The sequence below is a fragment of the Rattus norvegicus genome, chromosome 2 (assembly GCF_036323735.1).
Source record: "Rattus norvegicus strain BN/NHsdMcwi chromosome 2, GRCr8, whole genome shotgun sequence".
Taxonomy (NCBI): domain Eukaryota; kingdom Metazoa; phylum Chordata; class Mammalia; order Rodentia; family Muridae; genus Rattus; species Rattus norvegicus.
This window is the reverse complement of record NC_086020.1, coordinates 83302807-83317198: the sequence shown is the minus strand read 5'-3', so window position 1 is coordinate 83317198 and position 14392 is coordinate 83302807. Positions and strand designations below refer to the sequence as shown.

Below are 14392 nucleotides of genomic sequence, written 5' to 3'. Positions count from 1 at the left end.
AGACACACACACAGAGGCACACAGACACACACACATATGCACACAGACACACACACACACGCACACAGACACACACACATGCACACAGACACACACACATGCACACAGACACACATACAAACAAACAGGCACACAGACACCCATACACACACACAGGCAGGCACACACACACACACACACACACACACACACACACACACACACACACACAGATATGGGCCCGCATCTCTGAAGAAAATGATTACTCTTCCCTTAGCAGCCATTGATTACCAAGGCCTCCCCAACTAGAGATGGGACTTTGTGATGCTCTCTCCTATCTATTCTAGGATGTTTTCTGGATCAATCTTGCAAAATTCTTGTTTGTGCAATCCTAGCTGCTGTGTGTTCACACACATCTATGTCTCACTTCCTCTCCCAAGGTTCAGGGATCATCACAGAGGGAGGAGGATGTAGAGCTGAAGGGAAGGGGCAGAAAGCCTGGGAGAGCCAGTGCCACTTTCAGTTGGTATATTCCTGTCCAAAAGAGAAAGCGTGTGACTTCTCCGTGTCCCCACCAAAGGTTGCATTTACAGATGCAAAAGGACATACTTTTCAAATACATTAGGTTTTTCCCTGTTTACTGCATACGGTCCTTTGTTTTCAGTTACATTCTGTCCAGTGTTTGGACTTGAACAAACTGTTTTCCTCTCTCTAATTAAGCCTATTGCAAGATTTCACTCACTCAAGCTTCCTGTTAAATGAAACAGTATTTTCCCTTATCAGTGTTCTGTGATGTGTTCCTAGCGGCTTCTAACTGGGGACAATTATAAGAAGATAAATCCAAATTCAGCAGTGGCAGCTGCCATCAACTTACCCTTGCTCTGCTCCTGAGGACTTCCTGTTTGTTTAAGACAACAGGGAACTCAGACTCCAGAAGTGAGGCTTGATGGAGCCGCACAGGAAGCAGCCAGCAAGAACATCCTTCATTTTAATTTGTTGGTTTAAACCGGCTTAAGAGGAACCCACATAATTCTCCTCACCTGATGTGTCTAATGACCTTAATGCAATGAGTGGGAGGTGTTGACTTAGAGCCCTTGAGTCTCACAGCCCTGGACAAATTGCCGGAACAAGACATTTCCTCAGAAAAGGCACCACATGCATATATGCGAATGTTATGACAAAACTCAGTGTTTTGTACAGTAATTGTAAGCAGCTTAATTAAAAAGGAAGTGAAAAGGGTAGATAAGGTGACTGGACTTTTCTGCATCAGAGACCAGAGGGAAGGGTCTCTAAGAAGCAGAGGGAGGTTGTAGCCAGTCAGTGTCCACCAAGAGAACCCTGCTTCTCCCCAGGGCTCAGGCTTTCCTTTTGAAGTCAGGAAGAAATAACAAGAAAATCAAATGTGATTTCTGTTGTCTTTCATTTGTAATTAATAGGCTCAATCTGACTAATCTATTGAAATATAGAATGATGCGTTAAATATCAAACGGTTCTTTCAGTATGAAAAACTCAGGCGACATGGAATAAAATGTTGGCATGGAAACTTTTTTTTTACTGGATAATTTATGTATTTTTATTTCAAGTGTTATCCCCTTTCCTGGTTTCCCCCTTTCCCATCCTCCCTCTCTCTGCTTCTATAAGGATGCTCCCACTCCCACCCACCCACTCCCACATCAACCCCCGGCATTCCCCTACATTGGCGAAACAAGCCTTCACAGGACCAAGGGCTTCTCTTATTGATGCCAGACAATGCCCTCCTCTGCTACATGTGCAGCTGGGGCTGTGGGTTCCCCCATGTGTACTCTTTAGTTGGTGGTTCAGTCCCTGGGAGCTCTGGGGGGTCTGGTTGCTTGATATGGTTGTTCTTCCAATGGTGTTGCAAACTACTTTAGCTCCTTCAGTCCTTTTTCTAACTCCTCCATTGGGGTCCCTGTGCTCAGTGCAACTCTTAGCTGCAAGCATCCTCGTCTGTATCAGTAAGGCTCTTGCGGAGTCTCTCAGGAGACATCCATATCAGGCTCCTGTTAGCAAGCACTTCTTGGCATCAGCAATATTGACTGGGTTTGGTAGCTGCATATGGAATGGATCCCTAGGTGGGGCAGTCTCTGGATGATCTTTCCTTCAGTCTCTGCACCACACTTTGTCTCTGTGTTCCCTCTTGTATTTTTCCCCCTTCTAAGAAGGACTTTGGCCTTCTATCTTCTTGAGCTTCATGTGGTCTGTGAATTGTACCTGGGGCTAATATCCATTTATCAGTGAGTGCATATCACGTGTGTTGTTTTGTGATTGGGTTACCTCACTCAGGATATTTTCTAGTTCCATCCATTTGCCTAAGAATTTCATGAAGTTACTGTTTTTAATAGCTGAGTAGTACTCCATTGTGTAGATGTACCACATTTTCTGTATCCATTCCTCTGTTGAAGGGCATCTGAGTTCTTTCCAGCTACTGGCTATTATAAATAAGGCTGCTATGAACATAGTGGAGCACGTGTCTTTGTTGTATGTTGGGGCATCTTTTGGGTATATGACCAAGAGAGGTATAGCTGGGTCCTCAGGTAGTTCAATGTCCAATTTTCTGAGGAACCTCCAGACTGATTTCTGGAGTGGTTGTACCAGCTTGCAATCCCACAACAATGGAGGAGTGTTCCCTTTTTCCACATCCTTTCCAGCATCTGCAAACATCTGTCAACATTATTTTTTGTAGATCACAACCACTACTGTTTTCGAGAGTGAAGAAGTTTCAGAAACTATGCACTATTTCAGGAAACAGTGTCCCTGTCTTTCTTCCTGTGAGTATTTTGTTCTCCCTTCTAAGAGGCACTGAAGCATCTACATTTTGGTCTTTCTTCTTCTTGAGATTCATATGGTCTGAGGATCATATCTTGGATATACCAAGCTTTTGGGCCAATATCCACTTATCAGTGAGTTCATACCATGGAAACTTTTAATTAGCATATTCATACACACATATGTGAGTGTATGAGCACACACATATACATACACTCAAACACACATACAATACCACCACCACATATGAGAACAACAACAAAAACATAACCATCCTTTTGGCCTTAATTTAGACCAGGGACATCTGAGAAATGTCAGTATCTAACCCTTGGGTTAATGACGCACGAGGAATGAAATTTCAGTTTGTCTGGGTGAAAAAAACTGTGCATGAGGGTCATACGCCGTGGCTCTCATTTTCCTCCTTTGTAGAGCTTCAATCAAGAACCCTTCATGCTATCAGTATGTATTGTATACTCTGCGGGGCTAAGTGGTCGAATTGGTGAGCGGCTAAGGCTCTCACAACTGTTTAAAGGAGAGAGGAAGCCTGAACTATGTGTTGAAATATCAGAAATAATTTTTTCCTGTAAAGTCAACAGTATCCAGCAGCTGTTCTTTACTGAGATTAATCTAGAGTGCAGGGAATTTGTATGGACTTTCTCCCCTGTGCGTGCTGCACCCCCAACAACCGCCCCTCCTCGGATCTTCTTTGGAGGCAGGTGTTAAATTACTTGCATGCCCCTAGTTTGTGTTCTCCAATGTAAAATGAAAGGTGGGAAAAAAAGCTTTGGGACTCAGCAAGGCCTGCCATCAATCCATGGAAATATTAAGAATCCAAATCCTAACTATTGGAGCAATACCCTATAGCTTCAAGGACCCAGTCAACCCTGATAAATTAAGTCTAACTAGGCAACGGACACACATCCGATGAGCAATGCCAAGACACATTAAACAAACTGGGAACATTCTCACCGTCTCCAACTCTTTAGGATGAAAGGGTGATTTCTCTACTTCTCCTTGAGCCTGGACTGGCCAATGACCTGTTTCTACCAATAAAGAGAGGAGTTGGAATGGGGTGTGTGTGTTAATTTCTAACTCCTTCAGGATGGATCTTAGGAGATCTTCAGTTGTTAGTTCTTTCCATAAATGAAAGTACTCTGCGGCTCCAGCTTACATAGATGATGTCTGGCTACACTGGGATAACCATACTGTCAGAGAAACCCAAACTAGCCAGCTGGAGAGACAGGAGCTATACAGAGGCACAGTGACTGGGCAGATATGTGAGGGAAATGATCTTGAACTTTACTTCTGAGCTTGGCTGCTAGAATGAAAGGCCTTGGCTAATGCCGCAAGGAATAGGCGAGTTCCCTGCATATCCCCCTCATATATTCTCTATATACACGGAGAAAGTATATCCATGCCCCTGAGCTTGGGACGTCTGTTACAGTATAATCAACAACCATAGTGTGCACAGCACACAGTGCTCCTTGACAGCCAACACTGAATGAAACTGGCCAAATGACTGACTACCAAACGTGCAAGTCATACTGAATTTCTGCAAGGTAGTTTTATCCCCAAGAAAATGACAGATGCAGAAACACTGGCTTAAGCATCGTATATTGTTTTCATTGCATAATGAATGGAACTTGGATTTTATTTCATTCTCTCTCTCTCTCATTTGGATTTTATTTAGTTCTTTAAAAACGACTAGACACACTCCATATTCTGGGTTTCTGAAGTTTAGATTTAAAACAAAGCTGTTAAAGTCAGAAGTCTTATGACTTTGAGAAAAAATTATAGTTCAGAACAAAAACAGCATGCAAATTATCAATGGGCGATGGTGTAGATGGTTGCAGTGGTATGAATGGTGTGCAAAGCTGCAAAACTGCACAAATTGAATGCGTTAAGATCAGAAGCAGAGTGCAATTTATCCCAGATTTTCTTCACCAGGGTGATACCTGGGCACAAATGTGATATAAGCCAGGTCTTGAAAGAAATGATGGGATGAAATTCAACAGAAGAAACAGAATTATATGGGAGTTTTGACATGGCAGGCCTCTGACATGAGACAAAAATGAAAGAAAAAATCGATAACTTATTTAATCCAGTTTAACATTTCTAGATGAAGCTACAGGTGGATGGGAATGACCATGCGGGATGTAATTTGGGTTTTGAGATACTCGAATTTTACCATGGTGCTAAGGGGGCACGGGGGTCATGGGTTCAGACATACTGTGATACTGGGGAGGGTGCAGAAGAGTGAGTCTCTGCCATGGGAGAAGCCAAATGAAATGATAAAAGGCACAGAAATGAGGCTGTGCTCCAGGGGCACTGGGCATTAGAGCCATAGAATCCTCTGTGTGTACAGGCATACATATTGGAGACAGCATGTATCTTACGTGCTCCTACAGAGAATGCAGATGGGATTCTTCATGTAATGAAAATTAACAAAGGGGTGGTGTTTCTTGTAATGTAACATAACAGTTTTCTCTCTCTCTGTGTGTGTGTGTGTGTGTGTGTGTGTGTGTGTGTTTTCCACCTGAAATTTTTATGGTAATCTTATTCATTTCAGTAGTAACACCAGTATTATAATAATTCACAGTCACAAAATTGTTCAGTCTGTATGATGTTACTTGTATCTATGTTTACAAGGATGACAAGACAACAACAATAGGCATGCTAGTGCAGACAGAGGACAGCCCAGGAGGGTGTCCTACACAAAGAATTCAACTAAGTAATACTGAGATTAGGAGAAACAATCTGGGGAGGCATATGCTTATTGGTTATCCAATACCAAATGGTCACCCCTGGAGATTAATTTTTAAGCAGACTGGCATTACCAGTCTTAGCAAAGTTGTAAATTTATGGGAATGCAAATTATATAAACATATGAAGAACTGGCAGGAAGTTTCTCTGTATATGAAGACTAACCAATGGCCGAGTGATTTCAACCCAAGAACTTTTGCAAGCAAGTACAAAGGACAAAAAGATCAATATGGGTAGAAGAATGCAATTCCAATCATAGCTTTTCCAAAGTGGGAGATTTCCCATTCTTTGTCCATAAGCAGAGTGTGATCATGGAGTGGAAACCTACTATGCAAACAGAAAGCTGCACTGGAGTGTAGACACATGTGGACTCAACGAGAGAGCTTAGAGCTGTATCCTCAGTGGGAGAAGCTCTGTAAAAAGACACCTGTCATCTACCGCCATGCCATCCCTGACATCATGAACTCTTAGGAACCATACCCCCAAATATACTCTTGCCAAAGATCAGCCTCAGCTTGTTTGGGGTTCCTGAGGAAGGAGTGTTTGGGAACTGCTAAAGAAAACTCAAAGTTAATCCCAGGTATAAGCTTTCAGCTCTGTAAGTCGCTCGAGATGGCTTAGACAACTTTCCGTAGGTAGCTCTTGGCTCTCTAGTCTGGTGGAGATAGCTTTCTCCTCGAGGCAGCATTCTCTTGAATAGCACTCTCTCCTTGGGACAATGCTGTCTTGCTAGAAAAAAAAATTCTAAAGGTTCTATGCACGGCTCATAAGTTTTCTGACCAAAGTCAGAAAAGCTGCTAGAAAAATTCTGAAAGACCTCTGTTAGCTCTCTGAATAATTCTTGGGTTTTCTGATCAAGGTCAGAAATCCTGTTAGAAAGATTGCTCTCTTTAGGTTTGCTTTCTGTCTTGCAGAAGAAAACTCAGTTCTTTATTTACATATTAATCCAGTCATTTAACCAGGTTCCCTTTTGATTATCCCTCAAATCAGTATTTTATGACCTTAGCCCTTGACTCTTGGAAAAAGACTGCAAGTATTTTTTTTTTAAACAATGGAAATGAATTCAGAGATCCACCTGCCTTGAAAAGGATGAAAGTAAGATAGATGGATAGAATCCCATTCTGAGATTACCATTCCCACCTTGCCAAGACCTAAACTTGATCTGCCCCAGGCTGACCTTGAACTCAGAAATCTGCTTGCCTTTGTATCTTTCTGATAAGCTGGCTTATTAATGCAGCTGCCTTTGTTATTTTAGGTCTGTGCAATCCTCATACAATTCCTATTGTGTCCTAATACTTTGCATAGTTGAGAAATTATATATAATTTTGAACTCATGTTTTCAGAGGTCTTTCCCACAGTTAAGGGCCGCACTTAAGGTCACAGCATTTACCATTTTGCTAAGGACATTAGACACACCCTTATCTCCCAGATTGCACTTGAGTTGTCTCTGGTTATCATGGAGCCATTAACCTTAGACATTAGGTTAGGTTAGAGGACATTCCCTAATAACCTTGGCAGGAAGAATACTTCCAGAAGTAGGAATGTAAAGTAAATTATGTACATTATTATACAAACAAACCTCATGCCTAGCGACTGTCAATGCCCACGGAGGCCCGCAGGACATGGCGTACAGAATTCCACTTTGTCATGGTGTTTCATCCTAGCAACAGAGAAGCAACTACTAGTGTATTCTTAACAATTGTGCATTTCCTCATATGTAAATTGTACCACACAGGGGGAAAATGGAACTGAAAATAGAGATTAAAGTCCAGTCATGGCTACATGTGAGGAATGTTTAGAAGTATGCTAGTGTCTATGACTCTATAAAAAATGTAACAACAGAATGCAGTCAGTAAGTGTCTGGAAAGAGAGTAGGATAGATGAACATGTAGACATGTGATCAGTCAAGAATATTAAATTGTGATGGAAAAATGCAATTAGTGATCCTGTTAAATTTTTTGCACAAGTTCCTTATTAAATTATTAAAGTTGTTTTAAGAGCTAACATTAAAATCAAATATTAGAAAATAATTATTTACAATATTGCTAAAATTCCTGGATCAAACATTTGACAAGGCATGTCAAAAGCAACAAGTACTCTATTTCACCAAACTAGTTGGTTAGCTCTGTGGAAAGCAGTGTGCACAAGTATAACACGTTTGAACACTTCTTAGCAAAATGCATAAAATTATTTTTTTCTGGGCATGATAATGTGCAAAAAAACTTTCATTCTATTGAAGATATGACAAAAACATTCATATATACAGAGATTGGAAAACTGATTGCAAATGGCTAAATATTTCAATTTGTTCAAGATAAAGGTCTTGGTAGAAGTTGCAAAACTCTGGTGTTATAGTTCAAGGACACAAAAGCAGCTGTATTAGTCAGGGTTTCTCTTCCTGCACAATCATGACCAAGAAGTAAGTTGGGGAGGAAAGGGTTTATTCAGCTTACACTTCCTTGTGGCTGTTCATCACCAAAGGAAGTCAGGACTGGAACTCAAGCAGGCCAGGAAGCAGGAGCTGATGCTGAGGCCATGGAGGGATGTTACTTACTGCCTTGCTCAGCTTGCTTTCTTATAGAACCCAGGACTAGCAGCCCAGGAATGGCACCACCCATAAGGGGCCCTCGCCCCTTGATCACTAGTTGAGAACATGCCTTCAGCTGGGTCTCATGGAGGCATTTCCTCAAGGGAGGCTCCTTTCTCTGTGATAACTCCAGGTTGTGTCAAGTTGACACACAAAACCAGACAGTACAGCAGCCATAGAGATAAATCAAAACCAAACAACCCTGCAAGCCAACAAAAACCAAAAACCCATGTACAGCACAAGTCATTGTCGCTCACAGGGTTCATGGCAGGGCAAGACAATGCTGCTCCCCTAGGAGTAGCTTCTGACTCATTAAACCGAGCTAGCATGGAGGAAGCTTTAGATTTCTCTGCCTCAGACAACTAACAGATCTGTTATCTTCAGCAAGAGGGTCTTATCACCCAGCTCTGATGTTCAAAGGAGAGCCATGGCAACAGCCTGGGGTGTTTTGAGTAAGTCAGGGGCCTCACTGGCCAGTGAGTGGTACCCCAGCTCTGACTCTGAGACTTTCATCATCTATGGGTTCCTGAGAGAAGCATTATCCACCCATTTACCATGTCATCGCCATCCAAACATTTTTATTGCATTTTAAAAATAAGTTTTAAAAATGTTAGGTTTCTACCTGGCTTTGTAATGCATCCTTCCTTTTGGTTTCCCCAGACCCATACCTGCCTCTCCCCTTTCCACCCACTCCCATCCCAGCTTAAGCCTTTCTACCCCTAGTATGTCTCAACTCTATTTTCCCATTTTATGTATTCTTTCTCTCCCTCCCTTAAGAGCTCTTGATTTCCTCTGATGGCCTCTTCTTAGTTTCGAGTCCTCAATAGACATTCTGAGCTATAGACACTAGCCTTAGAAGTGAGAGGCTGCAAATGATGGGGGGAGGGAGGGGAGAAAGAGGCATTAGTCTTTTTGGATCTGGGTTACCTCACTTTGTGTTGCTTATCATTATTGTTGGCTGACTTGAGAGCCCAGCTCTCCATTCTACCAAGTACCAAATATTCACAGTTCCCAGTTGCTTGAGCGCTCACTGAGTGCAATTTTAACGGCCATGCATACTAGTGACAGAGAGGATAAAGCAGCAGCTCTACCTTTTACTCATGGATGAAGAAACTGGTGTGGAAGGCAGGAAGGTATGGCAGGGTGGAGTGGGAGGGGCTTGTCTTGCAGGCCAGTGGTTCTTACAGTTCTTTTTCCCATGGGGCATGGCTCAGGGAGCTGCCACCCTCTAGCAATTCACATGTTGGTAGACTTGTGGGCGATGGACTAGTGAGGAGCAGAAGCTGAGTGAGGGCGTTACTCATAAAGCCGTTCCCAAGACAGGAACAGTAAGAGCTTAGTTTTATATTGTGGGGGCAGATAAGCTCAGCATCTCTGGAAATACTAAACAACAAACTTCTAAAACCCACATCTGACACATCAGATAAAACTCTCAAACTGCATTTTAGCTTTTATGTGCTGAGCTTGAATATAAGTTAAATATAATCATGTGCACTAATTTTGTCAATCTATGATTTTTCATGGAAATAAATAATCTACATAGAATAACTACAGTTGAGGTTTGGGTTGAAAAGGTGCATTTTTGTTCATCTAAGAGCTGAAAATATAAAGTGTCACTGAGACCAGTGGGAAGGCTCAGTGTGTCAGGTCGCCTGCTGTCAAGCCTAACAACCTGAGTTTGAGTCCCAGACCCCACGTGTATGTGTGTGTCCCTTCCACTCAAGAAGATAAATTAGTGTAAGAAGATTACCTTACCATGTCATTACTGAACTTAGCTTCCCTTCAGCAATTTCCTGCATGTATCCAGTACACTCTGTTGCTCTCACACTGTGCTGCTGTTAGCCCTCTTCTACCCCTTGCTCTCCCTACATTCACACCTTTGGTGGTTCTCTTCTGTACCCCACTGCATTATCCAGAGTCATCTGTATGACCCTGAATTTGGAACCATCCATTGAAGCCTTGTGGCATCAACATTTGACGTACAACTGATTTCTTTCTTTCTTTTTTTTTTAAGTAAGGATGGCTTTGCTATGGGGAAAGTTGAAGATGGCTTTGCTATGGGGAAAGTTGAAGATGACTACACCGGGATCTGGTTTGTTAATGACTTATTGGAAAGGTGTGTCAGAGCACAAATACCCAGCACTACAGTCATGTGATAGAACTATTCCTGCAGCTCCATTAAAGGTCTCAGAATATCTGACTTCCCTTGTCACGAAGAGGAGATACAAATGTAAAATAGGCTCCTCTAGCCTTCCCCATTCATCAATTATGGTTACAATTTGCAAACATGAAAAGTACTCAGATCTCAGGAAGACACTGAATTCTTTCTAAGAGAACCCAGGAAGCTAGTGAGCTAGTGGTCTGACTGCTTTGTCTCTTAATCATCAGTAAATGTGGGTATTAACAAGGTATTTTTCCTAATACGTACGTACATTAGCTTAATTATGGGCTGTAATTATCCTACACCTTTTCTTTAACTATGTGACAAAATTCAAAATCATAAACATGCCCATGTGACTTTCTAGTCTGTGTTCCCAATGTCGTTGGTCATGAGAGTCCTTTATGTGTGTTTTAGTGAAATACTTCTTGATTGCCTGAGATTATTTTTGGAAAAAAGAAAATTAATAAATATTTATGGTAAAAAATAAAAAACAATACCGTTTAAAATAAATTAAACATTCAGAATTTTTTAAATCACAGAAAATCTTTATGAAATTTGACTGCATTTTTTCCAGCTACTATATGCGAACATATTTTTATTAGCTATAATTTCTTCAGAACTTGAATGAGTAAATTTTAGTGACCTTATACCAGACTGCTATTAACATATTTTCATATTCCCTCATTTCTAACATTTAGTTGATTTTCTCTTGATTACATATAAGAAATTTTGATTTATGATACCTGAGTTCAATCTACATTCCCGTGCTATAATTAATATCCTTGTGAACCTCTGCTTCTTTTCTCTAGGCATTTTTTCCAGAGTTGGCATTGAAATGATCGAGACAAGAGACAAAACTATTTCATTGTTATCAACTGTTCTTCCCCACAAAAAATACTGTTTAGAAGAAGTTTGGCAAGTATTCACAAATAAGTCACATAAGGTTTTCCAGTGCCTGCATTTAATATATTAAGACTTATACACAAGTCAATATAGACATAGGAGTCTCAATAAGTTAGCATCTTTATTATTTAAAAGATAATAACACATCTATTTAAAATCCATAAGCTGCCGACTAACCAAGTCCAAAACAGAATGAAATGGTAACAATTCTATTCGTTAATGGAGCATCATGTCTTTATTTTCATTGTGCCATTTTTCTCAAGTAAAATATAGAAGACCTGCTTAAATATTAAAAACAATATCTAGATGTAAGTGGCTAATTTATTTTATGATCAACTGCCCCTAAATAGAGCAGGAAAGAATAACTATATTTCTCAGTGTGTTATTTCCTTATTTAGAATATTTTTTGAGTATCAACATTTGAAAAGCCACCATTAGCCATTCTACTCTTAACATCTTTATATTGGTTATATAAAAACATAATATTTTAAATCTAGTGTAGACCCCATAAATCTCCTAAGTAACAACTGAACTCTTTATATTAATAGATATCTATCATGTAATAGATAGAATTTTTAAATCTATAATTTCTAACAAATAACTAAGCAAAAGAATTGAATAGTGTTTTTGTACTGACAGAACTTTCTCAAGCCCATTACATTCTAAGGAATAGCTCACATGAAGTGTATTAATGGTAACCAGTTAAGTTGTATTGAATGTTGTCATTATAACAAATATAGTAGAGCTTCATCTGTAGATGAAAAAATGTATTCATGTAAATCTCCAGTGTAGGAGTTGTGTCTATGATCATGGAAGAAACATTTGCATATATGCTAATTTCCATTGTATTGGTTTAATATCCAGTAAAGCATATATGTGTGCTTATTTATTTATTTATTTATTTATTTATTTTTCAGAACTGAAGTTTTTAGATGTAAAACTTTTTCGGCAGTTTGATCCTAAGATTTGCATGAAATTGAGGCTGTGATTATATCTTCTTATTTACTGTCATTTCCATGTAGATATACTTCACTAAGTCAAACCTGTTAAACACATCTTCCTTTTAGAGCTGGGGAAATGGGTAAACATTCTATACCGGAAGAGTTCTTTTGTTCAATAAAATGTGGTAATAATATGTTAATTTTACTGAAAAATTTATGCATTGTGTTTTTCTGTAGTTCATTTCTGTATTAAAAAGGGTACAGAATTGCTGTAGAGTTTTATATTTGGGAGACAAGAAAAACCACAGTATTTTGTGAATACACAAAACACATTTTGTGAAGATTTTTGTGTAGTGACTCGCTATTATGAAATACAATTAAAATTAATCTTGAACAAACAGGCAAAGAAATAAATGCTAGTGAAAATTAGATATATTTGGTATAATAATTAAAATATTAGTTCACTCTTGGCAGAAGAAAAAGTATTGTTTTGAATTAACTTTTATGTTGAGGGTCTGAATGGAAGTCTGAATGAGGATTAGGTTTGAGAAATGTGTTTCTCTTCTGTAGAGGATTTCTCAGTGCTCTAACTGTGAACACAGGCCAAACATTAGATGCACTGTCTTCTGGCTATGGACTGAAAAATCAATTCTGAAGTATAAGAAGACACTTTAATAAGAGATGTAGTGAGAACAAGTAATGGATTCTACCCCTCTTGGATTGTAATCATCCCTTTCTGTCTGTCTGTCTACCTGTCTGTCTGTCTATCTGTCATCTACCATTATCATCTATCTCTGTATACATACCTGTGTACATACATGTACAAGTACACACACACACACACATTTACACATTCTTTACTCTTCAAACATACATACTATTTCAAACTTTTCTACCTTTCCTACCAGCATGTGAGGGGGACACAAAGAAGGATGAGGAGGGGTTAAAATGGGCTATATTGGGTTTTACTATTTTCTCATGTATATATCTAAAGAATATGCATTGAGTTGAGTCAATGAAAAGACATTGGTCCTGTGGAATTGGCATAAACTAGAGCTCCTGTTTCTAACAGTAAATCTAGACTTGCCTTTGAATTCATTCTCTAAGTATGTGTATGTGTGAAGGGAGATGCATGTATCTGTGAATCTTTATATGTGAATATGCAGATGTATGCAGATTAAATTTTGTAGTTAAATTCCTCTTCTAGATTTATTTTCTCCTCTATTTTGATTTCTTTCTTAGTTATCTATATATTCTCTCCAGTTATATAGTGTTACCCTTTTAAATAAATAACTTTAAATAACAGAAGGAAAATCTTTGCTGTAAGGAGACAGTCGGAAATCATACAGAATCAAGTTCAAATTTCATCTTCATTATTTCTCCACAGTGTCAACTTGAGAGAGTTTCAATGTCTCTGTGATTTACAGATATCTTCTCCAGGATGACATTATAATATCAAACTTACAGTTGGGCATAAGAACAGCTCGGCATTGGGTAGGCATTCATTGCTTTATACTTAATCCATTTATTCCTCATGCATACCACCTGTCCATTGGCTGCCTGACAATGGCAAAATTTCACTTATACATATGGATAAGTGAAGTGATTAATTACTCTCCATCAACAGTGTAGAATGCTGGCTTTGTGTAACTCACTTCAGAACCAGTAATTTGGAAAGATGTTAACTGTGCCATCCTGGCATTGACTTAATGCCAGGCTTCAGGGCAATTAAAAGACACAGAAGTATGCAGCACACGACTACTGACTGGATGCACTGTGCGAGTGGACAAATTACTACATGTCCTAGTTAGATTCTGTTGATAGAAAGTCTGGCGAAAAGCAGCCTATAGGACAAAGGAGTTCTCTTCATTTTATAGGTTAATATCTGTCTCTGAGGAAGGTCAAGACAGAAATTTGAAGCAGCAGCCATAGAGAAACTCTGCTTGCTAACCCACTTACTGTATCATGGGTTGCTTGCTAGCTTTTTTATACAGCTCAAGACCACCTGCCTAAAGAATAGCACCACCGATACGTGGCTGGGCCCTCATACATCAACTTAGCATAAAGACAATTCCCTATACATAGGTACCAGATCAATCTGATTTGGGGAGTTCCTCAATACAGATACCCTTCTCAGGTGACTCTTGTCTGTGTCATTCACAGTTAAAGCTAATTTGGATGAGGATGCTAGGCTACTGAAGAACTTATCTACCTGATCACCTCAATAAATTATTGAAGTTTGAGATTTATTTGACAAATGCAGAAAACATT

The 14392-nt window shown here is 39.6% G+C and overlaps 1 protein-coding gene and 1 non-coding gene across 4 annotated transcripts in view; both read right to left on the bottom strand.

The window, feature by feature from the left end:
- The window catches only part of Ctnnd2 (catenin delta 2), an 847941-nt gene that overhangs the window by 410211 nt on the left and 423338 nt on the right, over window positions 1-14392 (bottom strand). The gene's annotated exons all lie outside the window — the stretch shown is intronic.
- LOC120101223 (U7 small nuclear RNA) lies at window positions 6297-6357 on the bottom strand. The gene has a single exon (XR_005501607.1). It is a non-coding gene; the product is annotated as a U7 small nuclear RNA (small nuclear RNA).